This window comes from Herpailurus yagouaroundi, unplaced genomic scaffold (assembly GCF_014898765.1).
Source record: "Herpailurus yagouaroundi ecotype Mexico unplaced genomic scaffold, PumYag 199, whole genome shotgun sequence".
In the NCBI taxonomy this organism is placed as follows: Eukaryota; Metazoa; Chordata; class Mammalia; order Carnivora; family Felidae; genus Herpailurus; species Herpailurus yagouaroundi.
The window spans coordinates 5,633,258-5,655,581 of record NW_024412430.1 but is presented as its reverse complement, the minus strand read 5'-3'; the positions used below and the strand labels follow the sequence as shown (position 1 = coordinate 5,655,581).

Sequence of the window (22,324 nt, the reverse complement as noted above, 5' to 3'; positions counted from 1 at the left end):
ATAAGAATATATATATAAATATATATATAAGAATATATATAAATATATATATAAGAATATATAAATATATATAAGAATATATATAAGAATATATATAAATATATATAAGAATATACATATAAATATATATAAGAATATACATATAAATATATATAAGAATATATATAAATATATATAAGAATATATATAAATATATATATAAGAATATACATATAAATATATATAAGAATATACATATAAATATATATAAGAATATATATAAATATATATATATAAGAATATATATAAATATATATATATAAGAATATATATAAATATATATAAGAATATATATAAATATATATATAAGAATATATAAATATATATAAGAATATATATAAGAATATATATAAATATATATAAGAATATACATATAAATATATATAAGAATATACATATAAATATATATAAGAATATATATAAATATATATAAGAATATACATATAAATATATATAAGAATATATATAAATATATATATATAAGAATATATATAAATAAATATAAGAATATACATATAAATATATATAAGAATATATATAAATAAATATAAGAATATATATAAATATATATATAAGAATATATATATATAATTCTATATAGAGAGAATATAAGAAGGAAATAGATGGCACACTCCAACTGATCCTTTAAACAAAACTTAATAATGGGATGTTGGTTCACAACCTCCACGGCAGCTGCCTAGGTGGAATTTGAAACTGGCCTCAACATGCAGAGGGCAGGGAAGACTGACGAAGGGGGAAGAGCACTTCAGACTGGTAGGTGGCAGGTTTAAAAAGCAAGAGAACTTACACGTGAGGCTTGTCTTGGGTGGCCACAAGATGAGTAGATCTCCACATCTGCCCACCAAATTTTAAAATTCTATGTAGCAGCCTTAACTAGGTTCAGTCAAGTATACCACGCAGGTGGTCTCAACTCCACATTACTAACTTAAGGCTATGTGTTTGTAGAAACTTCTGGAAGTGGGGAAGCCAATTGCCACGGCTAGGCATGAAAAGATGAGGACCTAAGGGTGGGAAGAAAGAGAGAGCTAAGGGTACAAAGTTTAGGGAGACACTCTCAGGGTCTCTTCTCTGGCTCTTGCTCCCATCCCCCCGTGTCCGCCCCGTTGGATCAACCACTGCTCCTAGAGATGTTCATTTTCTCTGTAACCTCCAATTTGTAGACTCCTAAGTCAAAAGCAAGAGACCTTCGTTGGCATTTAGGTTTATTCAGTTATAGAGCTATGCCTTGGTTTACCTCTTGTATAACTGCTTGTCCCAACTAACCACTGGCTCAGTCCCCAGATGTCCTATTTCTCTATAATTCTGGTTCTCTTGCATCGCAGCTGAAAGTGGGAGGACTGACAGAGGAGACTTACTGTTTGCCATAGGATGCCCCCATTGTAAGCGGATTCTGCACTTTCTTTCAAGACTTGCTTTTTTGAAAACAGAGATAGGTTGAAGGGACATTACCTACGGCCTCAAGGCTAACACTTTCAAAGCCGAGTTTCTCCATGGAGAAACACTCAGGCAACATCTTACTATTTTGCTTTCCCTTTGAGTCTCCCACTCCCATCCCGACAAAGCCAGAAGACCTGTATCATTTTGGAGATAGGATTAAGTACACGATTATTTCATGTTTTTGGATATCTACTTGGTTGGTGTCAAAGATCAAAACCTTTTCTCTCCAGCTAGCATCTCCAGCACGATAACACATATTTTGACACTCAGAAGCTGAGTATTATCTCTTTATTTCTTCTTGTATTTCTGCTGTAACTCTACCCCGAGCTGGGAGATTGGACAAAGAAGGGACGAGGTAGTGGGACCTGGCAGCAGAAGAAGCATAGGTTAATGTTTAAATACAATCTGTGCCCCTCCCCCACAATATACGTACTCGTCACGCATTTCTGGATGCCCCTAGTCTTGCCTCGGAACCTTGCTTAGTCAAGAGGATGATGGTTGGACCTGCTCAATGTATACACTTGCCCTCAGGAAGGTCTTGCCTGGCCAGATTGGTCTTTGGACTATCATAGTGGAGAACCTAGAAGAAAAGGAGAAAAGAGGGAAATGGGAAGAGGCACGTAAGAGGAAGATTTGGAGGTATTTGGGAAGAACCCCAAGTTGAGGAAAACAACTGTGGCGTGTGAGGGCAGGGTTAAGAGCAGGAGAAGGAATGGTGGCTTTAAATAAGTATCGCCGGAAATTGTGAGTCTTCTTTTGGTGTTAAGAGGGACACATAAAGGACATGAGGTGTTTCTAAATTGCTTTTGCTTACACGGACTGTGCTCTTTTAACTGAGACTTCACTCTGAGACTGAACCGCATGACTCAGATCACGTAAGCATTCCTACCCCTCCTTGAAAAGATATCCCTGTCTCTCTCTCTTTCTCACTCCTTTTCTTTCCTCCTTCTGACTTCTCTCTTTCTTCCTCCCCAGTTCGTCAAGGGGTTGTGTTTTTAATGTAGTTTTTTATGGATTTGTAGACTGCAGACTGGGACATTATTCTACCCACACATTTTTAGACAACGGCGATGAAGGGAAAGGCATTATCTCACATACCTGGTGCTACATTTTGGGCTTTTGTGTGCTACCTGCCATCTACGGTGTGCTGTGTGTTACAGTCCTAATGAATGTTGCTACGTTTTTCCTGATTCTGCCTCATTCTCTCCTCTGTGAACCCACGCACTCCAAGAGCCTTATCTGGTCCTGAACTTGGGTCCAGACCACGCCCAGGAACGGACAGCATCAGCAGCCCTTCCCCTTAGACTGCACGCTTGCATTACAGTTTGCCTTCATTTCCAAAGGCTGTCTTAAAAATCTCCCCGCAAACCAGGTGGCTTAAAACAACAGAGATTTATTCTTCCCCAGTTTTTGAGACTAGAAGTCCAAAATTAAGATGTCAGCAGGAACATGCGCCCTCTGAAAGCTTTAGGGAAGAATCCTAGTTTCTAGTCCTTTCCAGCAATTCTAGGTGTTCCTTGTCACTCCAGCTTCTGCCTCCGTCGTCACATGAGCTTCTTCCCTCCGTGTGCGTCCCCTCTTTATCTTTGTGTATCTGTTCTTATGAGGACACCAATGGTTGGATTTAGAGACATACTACACCATTTAATACCACTCGACAAACTCATCCATTCCCTTTACCCACCGGCCCCAGGCCGGTCCAAGCCTGCCACGTCCTCCAAGTCTGAGGCCAAGGGTGGACATGGAAGTTAGATTTGCCCACTGACCCTCTGGGTTGCTGCTATTAAAATGCAGTGTGAGGCATCCAGCTTGTTCTGAAACTTCAGCTGTGCATTTTCCAGAAAAGCATTCGCTGCATGGGCAGTGGGGACGTATTTTGGTGTAGGGCTGCGACACTTGGGTTTGGTTGCAGTGATGGGGTTCAAAACTCACTGGGGGTATCCAAGTATTCAGACCGGGGACATCAACTCGAAGGCACAATCCGCTTTCCCCTTTGATAAACACGTCAGAGACCATGGGCAGATCTGTTTGACAACGGTTTAAACACTTCTGTCCTACCAGGAAAGGAAGAACCTGGTTCTTGAGACTCACTTTGACTCAAGGGTACCTTTCAGTGTTTCAGTGTTTATGGCTGCCGTGTAATGCAAATTTATGGAACTGGACTGAACTCCAACTCAAAGCCAGAAGGAAAAAAGACAGAAACAGCCAAAAAGGAGGAAAAGGAAATTATCTTGGCTTTTGAATTGAAGGTGCAAGTGAAATCCGACGTTTTTGAAATTAATTTACGAATCCAAACGGGAGGGCCGTGGCCTTAGCATTTCTTTTTCTATGATGACTCATGTCCTGTGTCTTCGAGTGTGGCCAGAGATGTGTCTGGTTACTGCCGTGAATGCCCTTAAGGTATCATCACAGCCTGGCTTGGAGCCCATATTGTTGATGTTTTGTGTTGACCGTTGCCTTGCAAAACCACTGGGAATATTGAAATGCGCAATATAATCTGGGCGGAGTGGGAACTAAGACCAGTAATCTCATAGATTTAAGGCAGGGATGGCAAAATATAACGTCTCCTAACGGCCAAGCAGCTAACATAAATAAAAGAGGTGAGCCGGGGGAGGGCTTTGGTCCTGGAGAGCCCAGGCCCCTGCCGCGTGGGGCAGCTGCTGTTCATTTTCAGTGACTGTCACCCCATCAGAATGTGAGCCTCAGAACCAGCAGAGCCAGATATTAAAACGGCTTGAGGAAGACAAACCATATCAACTTTTACGTAAAATTCCTGTTTTGTTTTTTTTTATACATGGGTGACTGGTCAAAGTTTTTTAAAAACACAGTCTAAATCATAGTAAAATCATTTTCATCATCATCATCATCATCATCTGTGAAGCCTGGCTTCTGCAAGCATCCAGCATCCACGGATGTTATTTTTTGAATTTTTAAAATGTATGTTTATTTTAGAGAGAGAAAGCATGAGCAGGGGAGAGGGGCCAAGGGGGAGCATGGGGGGAATCTTCAGCAGGCTCTGTGCCCAGCCTGGAGCCAACGAGGGGCTCAGTCCCACGAACGTGGGATTATGGTCTGTGCCAAAATCAAGAGTTGGACGCTCAACCAACCGAGCCAGGCAAAATCAGGGATCCCTGATTTTGAATGTCCATGTCAAGATTGAAGAGGAAATACCTTTTCCTGGAGGGCAGAAAAGCAAACAACTTTCTGTCACCTGCCATTTTATTAACAACAAGTCTGTGTTTTAGACCAAGAGACTTGGTTGGTACTCACAACTCGGTCACTGACAACATCAAAACCTCGGAGAAAATCATTTTCACTCTCGCAAGCTCCGTCTTGTTATTATGTTGGACCAAATGACCTTTGGGTGTTTCCATTGTTTTCATTCACTCTGCGATTCTGTGATCAAGAACCTTGAAGGCGAACACGGTGTCCCTTCCCCCAGTGTCTCACACAGGACCTGAAGGGTAATCAGCACTCGATACATACTGCTTGATGCAGGACTCAGTGTGGGAGTGAATGAGTCAGTGTTCTCTCCGTTTTTAAGATGAGCAATCTGAGTCCCAGAGAGGACTGTGTCTAAGTTCTCACTGGTAATAAGGGCAGGGCCAAGAGAGGGAAACTTCATCATTCTGCCGATGAGAGAGTGGAAGGAAAAACACCGAACGCAGAACATGAAGGGTGTACCAAACGCGAACTCCTCTTAGATCATACTACCAGAAGTTCAGCTTGGTCCAACTCCTTGATCCTGGTCACTTTTTTCATAGTTGTTTACTTATGATTATTCAGACATAATTTACATACCCTAAAATCACCCTGTGTGTAGTATGCTTTGGCAAAGTATGCTTTGGCAAATTTTGAGAACATAAAATCGTACAACCACAACCAAAATTGAGATGTACATCAAAATTATCTTTGGTGCCCATAAAGTCCTTCAGCTTATTTTCACTATTTTTCAGATACTTTCCTCTCCGTCTTTCATTTTGGATCATTTCTGTTTCTGTATCTTTATTTTTTTATGCTTATTTATTTATTTATTTAGAGAGTGAGAGAGCATGAGCAGGGGAGGGGCAGAGAGTAAGGGAGAGAGAGAATCCCTAGAGTCTCCAGGCTGTCGGTGAACAGCCTGATGTGGGGCTCGACCCCACAAACCATAAGATCATGACCTCAGTGGAAACCAAGAGCTGGACGCTCAACCGTCTGAACCATGCAGGTGCCCTCTATCGCTGCATCTTTTTTTTTTTTTTTTAATTTTTTTTAACGTTTATTTTTTTTTGAGACAGAGAGAGACAGAGCATGAACAGGGGAGGGGCAGAGAGAGAGGGAGAAACAGAATCTGAAACAGGCCCCAGGCTCTGAGCAGTCAGCACAGAGCCCGACGCGGCGCTCGAACTCACGGACCGTGAGATCGTGACCTGAGCCGAAGTCGGACGCTTAACTGACCGAGCCACCCAGGCGCCCCTATTGCTGTATCTTTAAATTTGCTGACACCTGTATTTTCTTCTTTATTATCTAGTGTATTTTAATCCGATCCTGTGCGTCAGTCATCTCAAACTTTGGGTCTTTCATACTCAGAAGTTCAATTTGTATCTTTAAAAAGATCTTCTATAGTCTCCTTACCATGCTTACATTTTCTCTACCTTCTTAAACATATGTTATAGTAACTGTTTTAATGTACTTGGTAGGGATTCTATCATCTGTGTTATTTATGGGTCAGTTTTGATGAGCTGATTTTTCTTCTCATCATGGGTCGCATTTTCCTGCTTCTTTGAATGACTGATAATTTTTGGTTAGGTGCCAGATGTTTTTTGGATTTTACCTTCCTGGGTGCTGGATATTCTTGTATTTAAATGTTTATTTAGTTTTGAGAGAAAGAGAGGCAGGGTGTGAGTCGGGGAGGGACACAGAATGTGAAGCAGGCTCCAGGCTCTGAGCTGTCAGCACAGAGCCCGAAGTGGGGCTCGAACTCATGCACCATGAGATCATGACCTGAGCTAAAGTTGGACGCTCAACCGACTGAGCCACCCAGGCACCCCTGGATATTCTTTATTTAAAAACACCCGTGAACTTTGTGCGAGGATCCAGATATATTATTTGGAAATTACTGCATTTTTTGAGACTTGCTTTTTGGGAGATGGGGTACGGTATACTTTATCGATGGTATGTGACAAGGTAGGGCTCCCCAAGCCCCTCCCCTTCTTCAGGGGGTCTGGAATAGAAGCTTTGTAGAGGTCAGGAGATTCTCAGTGCAATGGGGATGAGCTGGGGCAAGGGCTCCCAGCAGCTGAGGGCTATTCTTTCCTTCTTTTTCTCACTGGGGCTGGTGGTCCGAGGGGGCTCTTGTTCCTGGGAGGCCGTGTGGACCATAAGGTTCACCACCTGGTTGCAGTAGCCAAATTCACTGTCATCAGGAAATGAGCTTGACAAAGTGGTCATTGGGGGGCAATGCCAGCCCTAGCTTCAAAGGTATAAGAGTGGGTGTCACTGCTAAAGTCACAAGAGATAACCTTGTCTGCACTGTAGCTCAGAATGCCCTGGAGGGGGCCCTCTGTTGCCTGCTTTATCACCTTCTTAATGTCAACACGTTTGGCAGCTTTCTCCGGGTGGCAGGTCAGATCCACGACTGACATGTTAGGGGGTGAGGACGTGGAAGGCTGTGCCATTGGCTTCCTATTCAGTTCAAGGATGACCTTGCCTCCAGCCTTGGCAGTGACGATAGAAGCAGGAATGGTGTTCTGGGCAGCCCCTCAGTCATCAAGCGGAGCCTGCTTCTTAAGCTTTGTAGAGTGGGACCAGCGGAGCTCTTATTATGGGGCACATTTTGCCCGACTACCGAGGTAATAGCTTCCTGAGTGTTCTACCCAACATCTAGGTGCCACAAGGTTTGTCCGCTCTGCTGGCAGGAACGAGAGACTATCCCAGACCTGCGTAAGCTCCAGGGATGGCTCTACCTGCAAATTCTCTGGTAGTTTCTTCCCTGGCCTCACACAGTTTCTTCACAGACATAAGCTGGTTAGGGCGCAGATGTATAGAGTTCATGTTCTCTGCTGTTCTCTGCTCTCTGGTACCCTGAGCTACAAACCTCAGCTGCCTGGGCCTTCAGAAACACCATCTCCTTTGGGGCGCCTGGGTGGCGCAGTCGGTTAAGCGTCCGACTTCAGCCAGGTCACGATCTCGCGGTCCGTGAGTTCGAGCCCCGCATCAGGCTCTGGGCTGATGGCTCAGAGCCTGGAGCCTGTTTCCGATTCTGTGTCTCCCTCTCTCTCTGCCCCTCCCCCGTTCATGCTCTGTCTCTCTCTGTCCCAAAAATAAAAATAAAAAAACGTTGAAAAAAAAAAAATTTAGAAACACCATCTCCATCTCCCCAACTCAGGGAGGCCTCCAGAACATACATGGGCTTCCCTTTCCCACCCTGGGGCCCGGAAATTCCCTCCAAGCAGCAAGTTGAAGTAACAGCACAGCCCTCCTTCCTGATCTCCTCTCTCTCAGGAACCACTGCCCTACACTGTGTGTTGTCTACTGTCCGAACACCTTTTTCGTAAGTTTTTCAGACTATTTATTTCTTAAGAGTTCTCTTAAGAGTGTGTGTCGGCAGGGGGCCGCCCCCCCCCGAATATAAATCCAGTCCTCGTTATTCCATTGTGGCAGGAAGCAGACCATTGGTCTCTTTTTGATTTTCCCAGCCTCTTGTTCGGCCGCTCAAGAGGGGATTCTTCACATGTCTCTTCTTCCTTCCCTCCCTTAACAGCGCCGGAGTCAGATTTCCTTCCTTGTCACGCTACCTCCAGTTCGTAAATAAATAGGCAATGGGAATAACTTTATTATTTTATTTCTGGTCAATAGCCATGGGTAATTCACTTTTTCCATTGATCTATGTTGCTTATAAATCCCTGCATCAGCTGCCACCTCAGTTTCGTATCGATTCCTGGCACGAAGGCACAGCCCCGCAAGCTGCCGACCTCGGATACTGCTCACTCCCAGGGTTTGAACTTGCCTGTTGATTCCACCCGCTGTCCCATCATCTCCAGGGGCTTTCTAGTGTTCAAGGTCATTCAGATCCGTTCAAAAATTATCACGGAGCACCCTCTAGTCCTGTATTAGGCCCCGGCAGCACAGAGGTGAGCAAAGAAGCCATTGCTTCTGTCTTCATGAACTTGACCGCATAATAAAGGGAATAAACTGTCACCAAATATTCATACGTATGTCTGTAAGAATACAACTCTAAAGTCTTGAAAATACTGGATAAAATTGTTCTGCAAATACTGTGGTAGTTGAGTAGCCAATAAAGAGAGAGAAAAAAAATGAGGGACACCTGGCTGGCTCAGTCGTTGGAGCATATGGCTCTTGATCTTGAGGTCTTGGGTTTAGGCCCCACATTGGGTGTGTAGCCTATTTAAAACACACACACACACACACACACACACACACACACACAGAGAGAGAGAGAGAGAGAGAGAGAGAGAGAAAATGACAGGCTTGATACAAAAATGATGGAATTGCCTGGAAAGAAGTTATCATGGGCATCAAAGTCCGCATCCCTACTGTCCTAGAAGCTGGGTGTCAACAGGCCACAAGTTAGAGGCAGACAAGAGGCACAGAGGGGCCCCAGGCCAGGAGCCATACAGAGCGGGCCTACAGTGTGAACCAGCCAGGCGCCACCCTCCCACAAGGCTCCTTCAGTCTCACCCTGGGCTCCTCCCTGTGGAGCAGGAAAATGAAAACACGCTACCCTCAGATGCTTTCCTACAACCTTCGGTCACCTGATGACGACGGTGCTCTCATCTGAATGTGACAAGAAAGATCTTCAGGCCAAGAATGTGATTTGGGGTATTGCCAACAGTTCCCAGAGAAAACAAACGCAAATGATTGTTTAACATAGGGCAGGATGATAAGCTTTGGTCCTAATATAGGTACACTGAGATCAAACTTAGCAGCTACCAAATCGGGAAAAATTACCGAAGCACCCCCTTTTCCCCTGCTGGCAAGGCTCTGGAGAAACAAACGTTTTCCTGTGTTGCTGATGGTCTTACAAAACGCTTTGACCCCACTGGAGGAGGATAGCTGATGAAATTACATAGGCGCTTACACTTGTTCACATCAGTCCTATTTTGGGGAATCTATTCCAAAGATAGGCCAGAAGGCAAATATGAATTGATGTCAGCACATGACTGAAAGTTGCAGCTCAATTTGCAAGAGAAAAAAACAAAAAGCCATCCAAATGCTCATAGGGCACTAGATGAATTTATAATATAGTACCAAGAAGTTAACTGCATCTCAAGCGATTTTTGCTATATGATATTTATGAGAAACGTATCAGAAATAAAGAAGCTGATTGACAGTAAAATGAGAGAAAAAGATATGTAAAGCAAAACCAAACCGCAAGAAAGGGGGGGATAAAAACATTTGTTTTAGACAAAACGAGTTTGACAAACTCTTACAAGAGATACAGAAGGTCTCAGCATATTAATAAACGGCTAATTTCCCTGGGAAGATGGAATAAATCTAGCTTTAAAAAAATAATGCTTATTTATTTTTGAGAGAGAGAGAGAGAGAGAGAGAGAGAGAGAGAGATGGAGTGCAAGCCGGGGAGGGGCAGAGGGAGAGAGAGACACAGAATCTGAAGCAGGTTCCAGGCTCTGAGCTGTCGGCACAGAACCCAATTCAGGGCTTGAACCCACAAACTGCGAGATCATGACCTGAGCCAAAGTCAGACACTTAACCTACTGAGCCACCCAGGCACCCCGAACATGTCTAACTTTGTATACACCTCACAGCATAGCTTAGAAATACGTAAACCATAAACCAAAATGTATGGCACCCAAGGAGAAATTGACCAATCTACCAGCATAGAACATTTTTAACAACATACTTGTAACTACTGGATCAAACAGAGAAAAATCATAAGGATTGTGGTTGAGACAGCTACTTTCCTTCTAAAATGCAGGGTTATCTTTCTTCCTTTAAATAGGTACTTGGCCATCCACAGGAAAGACTATATTTCCCAATTTCCCGGACACCCAGGTGTGGTTGTGTGACCAAGTCTTGCTCTTGAAAAGACAGAAGCCGTAAGTATACCTTCTCGGTCATCCCCTTGGAAGGAAAGGGTGGGCCACCCAAGGTCCATCTTTTCCTCCGTCCAGCTGGCTAAAACGAGCCGGTGAAGGCAAGAGCTAGAGAGGGGTCGTGAGACAGAGGCCATGTGTGGAGGGAAGAGCAACAAAATAGAAGGAGCGTGGGCCCTTGACACTCTAAACACCTCGGATTGCGTGAGTCGTAACTGTTACGTGAGAAGGAAGTAAACCCCCGTCTGCTGTGAGCCACTGTGATTTTGGATCTTTGATACAACCTCTACGTCCTAACGAATACAGATTTCGTCCCTGAAATGAACCTGCGTAAAACAGAATCTAGGTAACGTTTGCGCCAAAGGCACACTGCAGGCTCCTGAGAATGCGTTCTCTGCAGGCTGGAATCCTGCGGCCGGGGGCAAATCATTTTGGTAAATCCGTCTCCTCGGATACTTGGTCAGGTTTTTCGCATGCTGACGCAGCCTTCCCCCTCAATTCCTTTATTTTGAATGACTTCAAGGTAGCTGCCAATAAGCTGCAGCGGAGCACAGAGACCATTAATAAAACTCCAGAAGTGAAAAACCGCTTCGATTAGTGGTTTTCAATCTTGTTCACATCATGTGCTCGTGATATAATATTTGTGTAGCCCCTGGGCGCACGTGAATAGGCTCCTCATAGCCAATGGTGAACAGCCTGCATTCCCCCCCCACCCCACCCCACCCCCGGCTCAAACAGAGGCTACGGGAACAGTATATTAGATATATTTGTAATCTATTTGTGCCTAAGCCGTATGCCCAGCACACTGCTTGAATAGCTCTGTTTTACATAAGATCTTTGGCTGCGGTCATTCATATCTGGGTTTGTTGACTTCAAGTCCCCACGTCCGGGGGCTTTTTTTTTTTTTTTTTATTTTTTTTTAATTTTTTTTTGTGTTTTTTTTTTTTGAGAGAGAAAGATAGAGCGTGAGCAGGGGAGGGGCAGAGAGAGAGGGAGACACAGAATCCGAAGCAGGCTCCAGGCTCCGAGCTGTCAGCACAGAACCTGATATAGGGCTCGAACCCACCAACCGTGAGATCGTGACCTGAGCTGACGTCATCGGAGGCTTAATCAACTGAGCCGCCCAGGAGCCCCGGGAACCGCCTTCTGATAACAAAGCCAGGGGACAAAGGACAAAGGAAATCCTGCCACATGAATAATACAATAGCTTCTGCAAGGGCCAAGCAAGACTCTTCCTTCACTGCAAGGACAGGACATCTCCACACGGCCTGCCTACTAGCCTTTAATTTTTCCTATGGGGGCATGCCGCGTGGGTCACTAGAGTCCCCTTTTCTTAACGAGGAGTTTTTATTGCCAATAGCCCATTCACTCTCCACTGCCATGTAGGAGGTAGATGAGCGTAAGCATTTAAAATTTTTTTTTTCAACGTTTTATTTATTTTTGGGACAGAGAGAGACAGAGCATGAACGGGGGAGGGGCAGAGAGAGAGGAAGACACAGAATCAGAAACAGGCTCCAGGCTCTGAGCCATCAGCCCAGAGCCCGACGTGGGGCTCGAACTCACGGACCGCGAGATCGTGACCTGGCTGAAGTCGGACGCTTAACCGACTGCACCACCCAGGCGCCCCATAGGGTAAGCATTTAAATGGCCCACTTCATGGTGGCTGGGTCTTCCAGAGACCCACCTGATAGAGCAGACAGGAGTATCACCCAGTGATTCTACACTTCTGGATGAGACTTCGGGGATGGATTTGTTGTCCTTGGGGAGAGAAGTTAGCATTACGCGTAGCGAGACATGTGCGTGTTCATATCTGGGTAGGCACACAGGCATCTATATCGGCCCAAGACTGCCTGTGCTTGGACTGTTTGGGGAGAGGGAAGTACTTCTGTCTTGTTTAAGCCACAGACCTGTTGGGCCTTTTTCATATCTTTACTATTATAGGGATAGTGTAGATTTGAATAACATAACCAAAAAGCAATAGGAGACATACATAAGAAAAGTCTTAGCAGCTATTTTTAAAACTAAAAAAACCAGTGCAAATATCCATCAAGAAAAGAATGGGGAAGTACAACATAGTTTTTCAGGCAGTGGAATACAAAATAGTGAATAACCCCGCCCCCCCCACCCCGGGAATTAACTACATGAATCAACCATGCTACCAGCATGATATTGAGTGAAAGAAAATTACAGAAAAATGCGCGTAGAACGATTCCGTTTAGGTAAAGTCTTAAATGAGGCAAAACAAAACCTTACCATTCAGGGGTACGTTCCCAGGTGCGTGTCCGTTGTGGTGGTTGATTTCATACGTCAACTTGACTGGGCCAAACATAATTCTGGATGTGTCTGTGAGGGTGTTTTTTGGTGGGGGTTAACCTTGAAGTCAGCAGACTGAGTGAAGCAGATTTCTCTCTCCAATGTGGGCAGACCTCATCTAATCAGTCAAAGGCTTGGGTAGGACAGAAGGGCTGACTGTCCCTGGAGGAGGAGGGAATTGTTTGTGCCTGGTGGCTTCTGAACTGGGTATTTGCTTTTTTCCTGCCTTCAGACTCAAGCTGAAACATGGCGTCTCAAGCCTGCTGGCCTTCAGCCGTGCTGGTTCTCAGGCCCTCAGACTCAGACAGAACTCCATCCCGGGGATCTTGTGACTTACCAGCATCTGAAATGCAGTGAGCCAATTTCTTATAATAACTTGTTTTCTATGTTTACATATATCCTCTTGTTTCTGCGTCTCTCCGGAGAACCCTGTAAATAAAGCAAGAACGATCAACAAAGAATTCAAGGCAATGGTCACATCTGTTGGGGGCAGGGAGGAGGATCCATTCAGAAGAGGACACACGAGACTGTGACACTCATGACAATGTTCTATTGCTTCACCCTGCATGGTGAACTTCATGAATGTTTACCTTATTATTAGCCTTTAAGGTGTACTTTTATTATGGGGCGCCTGGATGGCTCAGTTGGTTAAGCATCCGACTTCCGCTCAGGTCACTATCTCATAGTTCGTGGGTTCCAGGCCCACGTCAGGCTCTGTGCTGACAGCTCAGAGCCTGGAGCCTGCTTCAGATTCTGTGTCTCCCTCTGTCTCTGCCCCTCCTCCATGCATGCACTGTCCCTCTCTCTCTCTCAAAAATAAATAAACATTAAAAATATTCTTAAGAAGATGTACTTTTATTATATATTCTTTTTGTATGTATGATAGATTTCACAATGAAAAATTTTGTGTGTGTGAAAAATAACCGCAGCTTTGAAAGTGCTTTGAAAGAGTGGCTAAAGCTTCCATGGGTGGTTGGGGGTGGGGGGGTGTCATTGATCATTCCTGTTAGGTCTTCTGCATCTGTAACTGATATTTATTGCTGTCATCTATTGAGCACACGAAGGACTTCCAAATAAACACTTCTGTTCTTTCTTAACAAGCATTAACCGGGGAAAGAAGGGTGTCAGTTCCTCCTTGAAAGTGGAGCTGGCCAGGCAGCTCCCAAAGCGGAGTTTTCCGGCACCGCTTTCTGCCCCAGAGCACCTGTTGAGGTCACATGACACCCACAAAGAGGCAGCCCCTAGAAGCAGGCCCCTCCCCTAATTTGGTTCCAAGCTTCTTTGGTTAGTTCTGCCAGAGTCGTCTCAAAGACTTTTATCCCCTAAAGAAAAGATAAGTGGTCCCAAGAAAGCTCACGGGAAATCACTGAATCAAGCATCAAGAAAAGTACACTGGGTTCAGTGAGTTTTGCTGAGCCAGTCATGACTCATTCATGGAAAAGTTTAAAATCCCCAAATCATTTCTGGTGCTGGTGTGGAATGCGGGGCTGGATACTCCAGTCAGCTGGCTATAGGATTCTCTTACGGTAACTCGGAGGTGTGAAAACACCTGCCCTCCAGAGTGGAAGTTGGTAGGACAAGTTTACACTTTTGTGTGGGGGGCTCGGGGAATTCCTGACACAGCAAAATAAGGTATCTGTCGTTTATTAAGTGCCCGCTATGTGCCCAGAAGGATGCTCGGCATCCTTTCAGCCCATTATCTGTCATTTTTACAAATAGTCTATGATGCAGGCTTTATCCTCCACATTTGACGTGTGTAGGTCCAGTATCTTCCCTAGTTCTGAGAAAAACACTTCAAAAAATTTTTTAAATGTTTATTTATATTTGAGTGAGAGAGAGAGAGAGAGGGCACACGGGGGATGGTTAGAGAGAGAGGGAGACAGAATCCGAAGCAGGCTCCAGGCTCCAAGCTGTGAGCACAGAGCCCGACACGGGGCTCGAACTCATGAGCTGTGAGATCACGACCTGAGCCGAAGTCGGGCACTTAACTGACTGAGCCACCCAGGCGCCCCAAGAAAAGCTCTTTACGTGAAGCCCAAAGTACTGAAAGAGCTTCCAGCTCCTTCCCATCTTGGATGGAGTACTCACAGACCTCTGCTGTGAGTCCTTTTACCAACCGGAGTCAAAAGTTACCACCTGCTTATTCCTAAGTAACTCACCCAGCATCTTCATCCACTTGGAGGGTTGGAATGCTCCCTCGTTCTTCACTATGTGCCTCAGCGTTGCCCTTTCCCACATCCCTTTTCTCTGTGCTTGGTCCTCCCCTGCTGGATCCCATTTCTCCTCTGCCTTGGGTCCTGATGCAGGCCCCTCGCCTGAGTTTCTGCTTGTCGTTACCTTGGCCACCCAAGATGGCCACTCCATCTTCCAGACGGAGCTTTCTGGCAGTCCTTGAATAGGGCCCTTGAAAGGATGGGTCTAGTGCCAAGGTTTTTGCTCCTTCTGTTCATCTCATTCTACGCTAGCAGACTAGAATAGCCCTAAAGATAAAGTCCAAACTCCTCAAGGTGGCATGAGGGTCCATTTAGATACCACTTTATTGTATTACATTAAGTCTACTATAGAGGACTCCAAAGAATGAAAAGCTAAACTTTCCTTCCATTCATCTTCTGGAAGGACAACCAAGTGTCTGTCCTTTGGACTGCTTACCTTAGTGAATAGTGGGGATTAGGGATTCCTTTGTTTCTCAAAATTCACCAAAAATACCTTTGAACACCTTGTTTGGAAGACATGGGTCTACGTAAGAGAGAATAGAACTAGGTCCTTTGAGAAAAAGGAATTGTGACCCAATCCTAGAAAGAAATAATTCTTGGCTTCTGTGAAACCGGAGGGACAGGCGAGTTGTGGGTTTCATGAAAGGCAGGGACCAGAACTTTGCTTATACTGATAGCTGTAGGGCATGGCAGGACCTCAGATGTACATGTGTTCTGGAATGTTAGGCCCTGAGCCCTGCATCTCGAGACCAATGGAAAATGTTCCTGGCTGTGCAGTGCTCGTCATGGATGGAGACACACTGCCCAGCCTTCACATGGAGAGAAACCCAAGCCAAAGGGCACTGAGAATAGTGACTGAGAGACATGAAAACATCAGAGGTCCCTCATCAACTTTGCTGGAGTATGAATACTCCAGAACTTACATGCAAGAGAGAAGAAAGGATCCCAGAAATGTGACTGAGAATAGATATCCCTCAATCCTTAGCAGAGAATAACTGAGCCGCTTTTTACAATTTAGAAATATAGAGAAATGCTACTATTTTTTTCCTACATCTCTAGAGTCCTGGTGCAAACTTACCTCCCCGGTTTGCTTTATCCATTCATCAAATTATATTTTACCTTACTCTGGTCCAGTTATACTTTTTCAATTTTTCAAGCACCCCCCGAATTTCCTTGACTCCAAACCTTTGCATTTATCATGACATCTACTTAAAACACCTCTATCTCCTTCCTCCCACCCCCAGCACGTGCAAGAGTGCACACACACACACACACACGCGTGCCGATCCAATACGCCCTCCCCCTTAGGTCAATACAGATGCGGAATGCGACCACGTGACCTGAAGGTTGATGGCATATCTGCCTGTTTTGGTTCATTTGTGTAGCTGACTGTGGATTTGCACTTGCTGAATCTGGTCACCGCTAAATACGGCACGGAAGACTTGTGTGGAAAAAAAAAATAAAATTGGTGTGTAGCCCTCGTTTGGAAAGGAATGAAAGCGCTATCAGAGTTAAAAGAATCTTACACAGAAATATGTTTCCAATCAAAGCTGAGAAATACCGCAAACCAAAAGACTGTCACTTGCCTTTTGTGATAAATCCGATGCACCAGCAAGGGCCTTGAATTGCTCATCTCTGGTTACAAATCCATAAAACGGTCCTCTCTGAGGAGCTATTTCGACCTTTTCTATATAGCGCTCATTATAAATTAATTCTCCCTGACAACTAACTAGGGAAATATTTTAATCTAGCTAGACAAAAATTGTACTCTTCTAAGAAGCTTCTGTAAATTCCATGTCCTGTTACCAGAAATGATTTCATTAAGGTTCAGGAGTGATTTGCAAGCTAATGCTGTTTGGATGTGTCTAATAGACAATACAGTTGCTGGGTTTATCTACTGAATTAGTTCTTCCTGGCACCAATTACATGGGGAGTAATCCTGGGGAATGATAGTGAAATTGAACCTAGTTTCATGTTTTGATTACCTGTATTATTATTACTTTCTCCCCTGAAAGACTTGAGACAACAATTAAATTTTTCTTGGGAACAGAATGAGAGCAAATATTATTCTGCTGTGCAAACATCGAAGTGTAAAATAACACGAGCATTTCAGAGAAGCCAAAGACAGCTCGCGGGAGGTTTGTCTTCTTGTCAGAAGCCTATAGATTAGGTTTGCTGCATTAAAATCAAATAATACAGATTACGGTCGAGGGGCTATTGAGAGTAGAATTATATGTCTGTGTTCTGCACGTAAAACATCAACAAATAATTCAGTGGTTGCCGAAGAGTTGTTTCCTTCGGCAGGGATTTCGCCAGCTTGTTTTGTAGCCATGCGATTCTCTTGCGCAAAGTGATAAAGGTGATAAATGTCTATTTTGAATTAACTCCTGTTTCAGCCAAGTGCCAGGTGGATCCAAGCTCTTTCAGTCATGACAATCCAAACGTATCTCACTCTTTTTATAAAAATCTGGGCCATCCCCTCTTGCAAAGCTACAACTGACAAGAAGTACACCTCCCTGGAGATGAAAGATGGATGGGAATCATTGATTTCCGAAATGTCGCTGTCAGATTGCACTGGACGCTGCAGTCATTCAGCGCCAGAGTTGTGGCGCAGCGGGGGGGCCACCCCCACCCCCACCTCTGCTCTGCGTTCCCAACATCAATTCCATTGGAGGCTGAGTCTTTGGAACTCACCCAAAAAAGGCAAGACATGGATGTTTATATCTTCCTGAAGCTATTTATGAAATAGGTTTGACCGTTATAAATAGAACCTAGACTTTCCTGACAATGCATTGAATCATGAAATGTTTGAGAGGACAGAACCAAAAGATCATCTTTCCTTTTACCAGATGGAAACTCTGGCCCCGGGATGTGATGTGACTCACCAGTTAGTCGCTAGAAAAGCCAGAATTGGAACTTAGTGTAATATATAGTTTACATTAGGTGCGCGATCAGTTTTAGTTGAATTTAATTGAATTGGAATATATTCTTTGGGGTCCTAGCTCAGGATGCAAACGGGGTTACTTATCACCGTAGAGATGCTTCAGACAACCCAGGAAGTTATCTCTCAGAAGAAGAAGAGGTAACATTTCTTGAATTTATGCCATGTGCCAAGCATTATGCTAAGTGCTTTACATGCAGATTCTATGCACCTCCATCAGAATATCTTTTATCCTGTTTTTCTTTTTCTTTTTCTTTTTTTTTTTTTTTTTTTTTTGTTTACATGAAGGAGCCAAGGATCAGGAAGATTAAGTAACCTGGCCAAAGTTGCCAAGCTCGTGAAGAAAAGAACTGGGATTCCAGCTCGGGACAGTCGAACTCCAAAACTTGGGTTCGTTTTGTTTTGTTTTTTTTTTTTTCTTTTTTTACCACTATGCTGTAACCAAGTGTTTTTATTAGCCAAGTTAAATAACTCAGTGTCCACAGAATGGCTTCAAGTAATTCCTGTTATGGAATACAGGTTTGATGATACTAAGAGAGTTGAACTGAAAAATGCATAGTCAGTAGTCAAATTTGACTTCCAAGTCTAGCAACTTGGCAAACCAAGGCAATTCAGTCACTCTCATGCAACCACTAGTTGGAGAGCTGTGTGAATTTATTTTTAATGTGGTATCCCTCAGGCATTTAGGAAATCACATATACACGGGCATATGCACACACACATACACATCCATATGTGAAATTATGACAGAGATAGAACCCACTGAGAAATAACAAGACGCTAAAAAATCAACAACAACAAGGATGAAAGAGAATCAAACTAGAATTTCTAGCAATGAAAAATGTAGTGATTTCAGTGAAAGCCCCAATCAACAGGCTCGTTAACAGATTAGACCTGGCTGAAGAGAGATCTGAGCAATCTTCCAGACAGTCGCTCAGAGATCTGAAGCGTTGGAAGGAATGGAAGACGTGCAAAGCGCCTTGGAGTATGTGGGGAGAAGGTTCGACATTATCTAACAGGGGTTAAGAAGGTGAGAACAGAGAGAATACATCTTGGCAATACTCAATGGAGTATTCAATAATCAGTGATTGAATACATTTCTAGAAAAGATTAAAGACATATATTTTTAGGTGGAATGCCTACGAGTCCCGAGGAGTCTAAATGAATATAAATTCACCCTGTTTAAAGGAAAGCTGTGGCTGAAGTTGGTGCCAGCTATGCAAATCAATTTCTTTTTCTTTTTTTTTTTTTATAAGACAATAAATGAAAGGCTCAAATATCCAAGAAGAGTCATTAGGGAATTTTTTTTTCCCAACAAGTCTGTTTATCTTCTCCTCAAAATAACAATTAATCATCAGATGTTACTTTCATTGTTTCCAAATGTTACTTCAATTGTTTCATAATCCTCTCCTATAGGGATTTGTACCTTTCATTGTTTCCTCCATCCATCCCTGCAGAACTGAAATATACCCTCTTCCACAACTGCCATTTTAGGAGTAACAAACGAAAAGAGATATGTCTGTAGTAAATCTTTGTGGGTACAATCTAGCTAGTGTTTCCCTCAGCAAGACTACACGTATCCTAGAAAACCTGACAGATTCAAAACCAGTCACGGGTTGTATAACTTCTAAATGAGCCAGGTGGAAATGGGAGGGAAAAGAACTCAAGTCAACAGGAAAAAAAAGGAAAGAAATCGAAGAAAAAAAACATTGGTCAAAGAAATTGTAAGATAATATGGAAGAAATAAACCAAATATACCATTATTCACAGTAAATGCCAATAAGCTAAACTTGTCGGTTCAAAGATCGTCTCAGTTTGCATTTAAAAAGTACTGTTGTGGGGCGCCTGGGTGGCGCAGTCGGTTAAGCGACCGACTTCAGCCAGGTCACGATCTCGCGGTCCGGGAGTTCGAGCCCCACGTCGGGCTCTGGGCTGATGGCTCAGAGCCTGGAGCCTGTTTCTGATTCTGTGTCTTCCTCTCTCTCTGCCCCTCCCCCGTTCATGCTCTGTCTCTCTCTGTCCCAAAAATAAATAAACGTTGAAAAAAAAAATTAAAAAAAAAAAAAGTACTGTTGTTTTCTATTTCGAGAAGACATTGTGGAGGCCTAAGATGACAAACAAAATGTGGAGGGACATACACGAGAAAATATAAGCCCATGTTTTTATGGGGAGTGATGGTATACGCCTTCAGATGGATCACAGCCTGAGGGCAAGGACCACGTGGACCCCAGCTAAGGCAGACTAGATGGCAGAGTTGTCTCACAGACTTTTCTAGAATATCAATACTTCATAATTCATGTAGAAGTGAGAAAAGGATAACTTTATTATTTTTCCAACGTATTTTCTTGACTTGGAGGCTTAGCTCATTATTTGTAATCTTCAAGTTTTGTGTTTTCATACACACACACACACACACACACATATAGATATGCTTTCAAGTTTCCAAGTTTCCCTCTGAGTACCGCCACATCCATGAATATTAATATGTAGCATTTTCATTACCAATTACTTCTTTTTAAAAATTTTTAACATTTTATTTAATTTTGAGAAAGAGAGAGACAGAGTGCAAGTGGGGAAGGGTCAGAGAGAGAGGGAGACACGGAATCTGAAGCGGGCTCCAGGCTCTGAGCTGTCAGCACGGAGCCCGACGCGGGGCTCGAACTCACAAACTGTGAGATCATGACCTGAGCCAAAGTCGGATGCTTAACCAATTGAGCCACCCAGGTACCCCATTGTCATTTACTTCTAAACATTCTAATTTCCATTATGATTTTTTTCTTCTGAGAAGTGAAAATTTCAATTTCAGCCAATATCTGAGTGTGGCTCTCTTCTCATTTTTAAATTACATTTTATATTGAAGTATAAATGACATATAGTGACAAGCGAGGCATTGTCCCCGTTCCATGAAATGTATCTCTGCAGAAAGGGATTCTAATCTATTTTTGACTCTAGCTAGTATTCTCATTATCGTGATTCTAAATTCTGGTTCAGACATCTTGCTTGTATCTGTGTTGGTTAAACACCTGGCTGTCATTTCTTCGTGCTCCTTCTTTTGGGGTGAATTCCTTCGTTCTGTCATTTTGAAAGGAGAATGAAATGTACATTCTAGTGGGGCAGACTAGGTAACATACAAGTTATAAAAATAAACAAGGCAATTTCAGATCATAATACATCTATAAAGCAGAAAGAGATTAGAGATTATATATATGTATACACACAATATATATGTGTGTGTATATATATATATATATATATGTGTGTGTGTGTGTATAAACATGTAAAAGGACATGGAAAGATGTGTAGTTAAGGAACCTAGCTATTGTTTTTATGTATTCCAAAATTATTTGCCCAGTTGTCTGTGTTAGTGTTGCACCAATTACGGTGACACTGTCGATTCCCTGACCATATCCCCTCAAAATTCAAACATTCCAGCAGCAGCCCATAACTACAGGCAGCTGAGAGATTTGGTCTTGATCCACCGGTGAAAGAAGGCTGGCAGTGCTAGGGGTTAAGGCCCGTGGGAGCAGCCTTGCATCGCTGATGAATGAGGGAAAGTCAAGACCCCAGCTTCCTTGTTTCTGGGGTGAGACACTGAGTGGAAAGTATGTTCCTTAGTATCTCTCGGAGTGCCCCAGGGGGTCCAAGCCCCAGTTGCACGTAGTGGAAAACTTGCTTTTTTACACATATGTTCTTGGGGAGGCTGGGTGGCTTGGTCAGTTAAGCATCCGATTCTTGATTTCAGCTCAGGTTATCTCATGGTTCATGAGTTCGAGCCCCCGAGTCCAGCTCTGCACTGACAATGTGGAGCCTGCTTGGGATTATCTCTCTCCCATTCTCTCTCTGCCCTGCCTCCCCCCTCCCCCAATCAATAAATAAATAAATAAACTTTAAAAACACACATACATGTTCTTAACTTTCTTCCCTTTCCCGTCTCATTTCCCCCATTGTTTAATGATGCTCCTAAGACTTCAACCCGAAACACCGATTAACAGCTTGAAAGAGTCTAGGGCTCTGAAAGGAACAGAGTTTGTGAATAGGCTTTCTACAGTGCTGAGCTACTGTCATAGTTTCATGAGCTAGTTTACTTTTACCAGACATTAGAGAAATCTATTCATATTCACAAAATAAAGAAGGATAGGCAAGTCAAGAAACATATTCTATCCCAGCAGAGGCTTTATGGATCCTCATTTCACTTTTGGAAAACCTGATACATTTTTAAAAAATAAATTTCTGTTGTTTATAAACCATCCAGTCTATGGTATTTTGTTATAGGAGCCCAGACAGAAGGAGACCAGGATCCA

At 43.4% G+C, this 22,324-nt stretch overlaps 1 pseudogene; it reads right to left on the bottom strand.

Annotated features, from left to right (window-relative positions):
• Positions 1–6,726: 6,726 nt before the first annotated feature.
• LOC121013540 (glyceraldehyde-3-phosphate dehydrogenase-like) lies at positions 6,727–7,533 on the bottom strand (annotated as a pseudogene).
• Between the last annotated feature and the right edge of the window lie 14,791 nt (positions 7,534–22,324).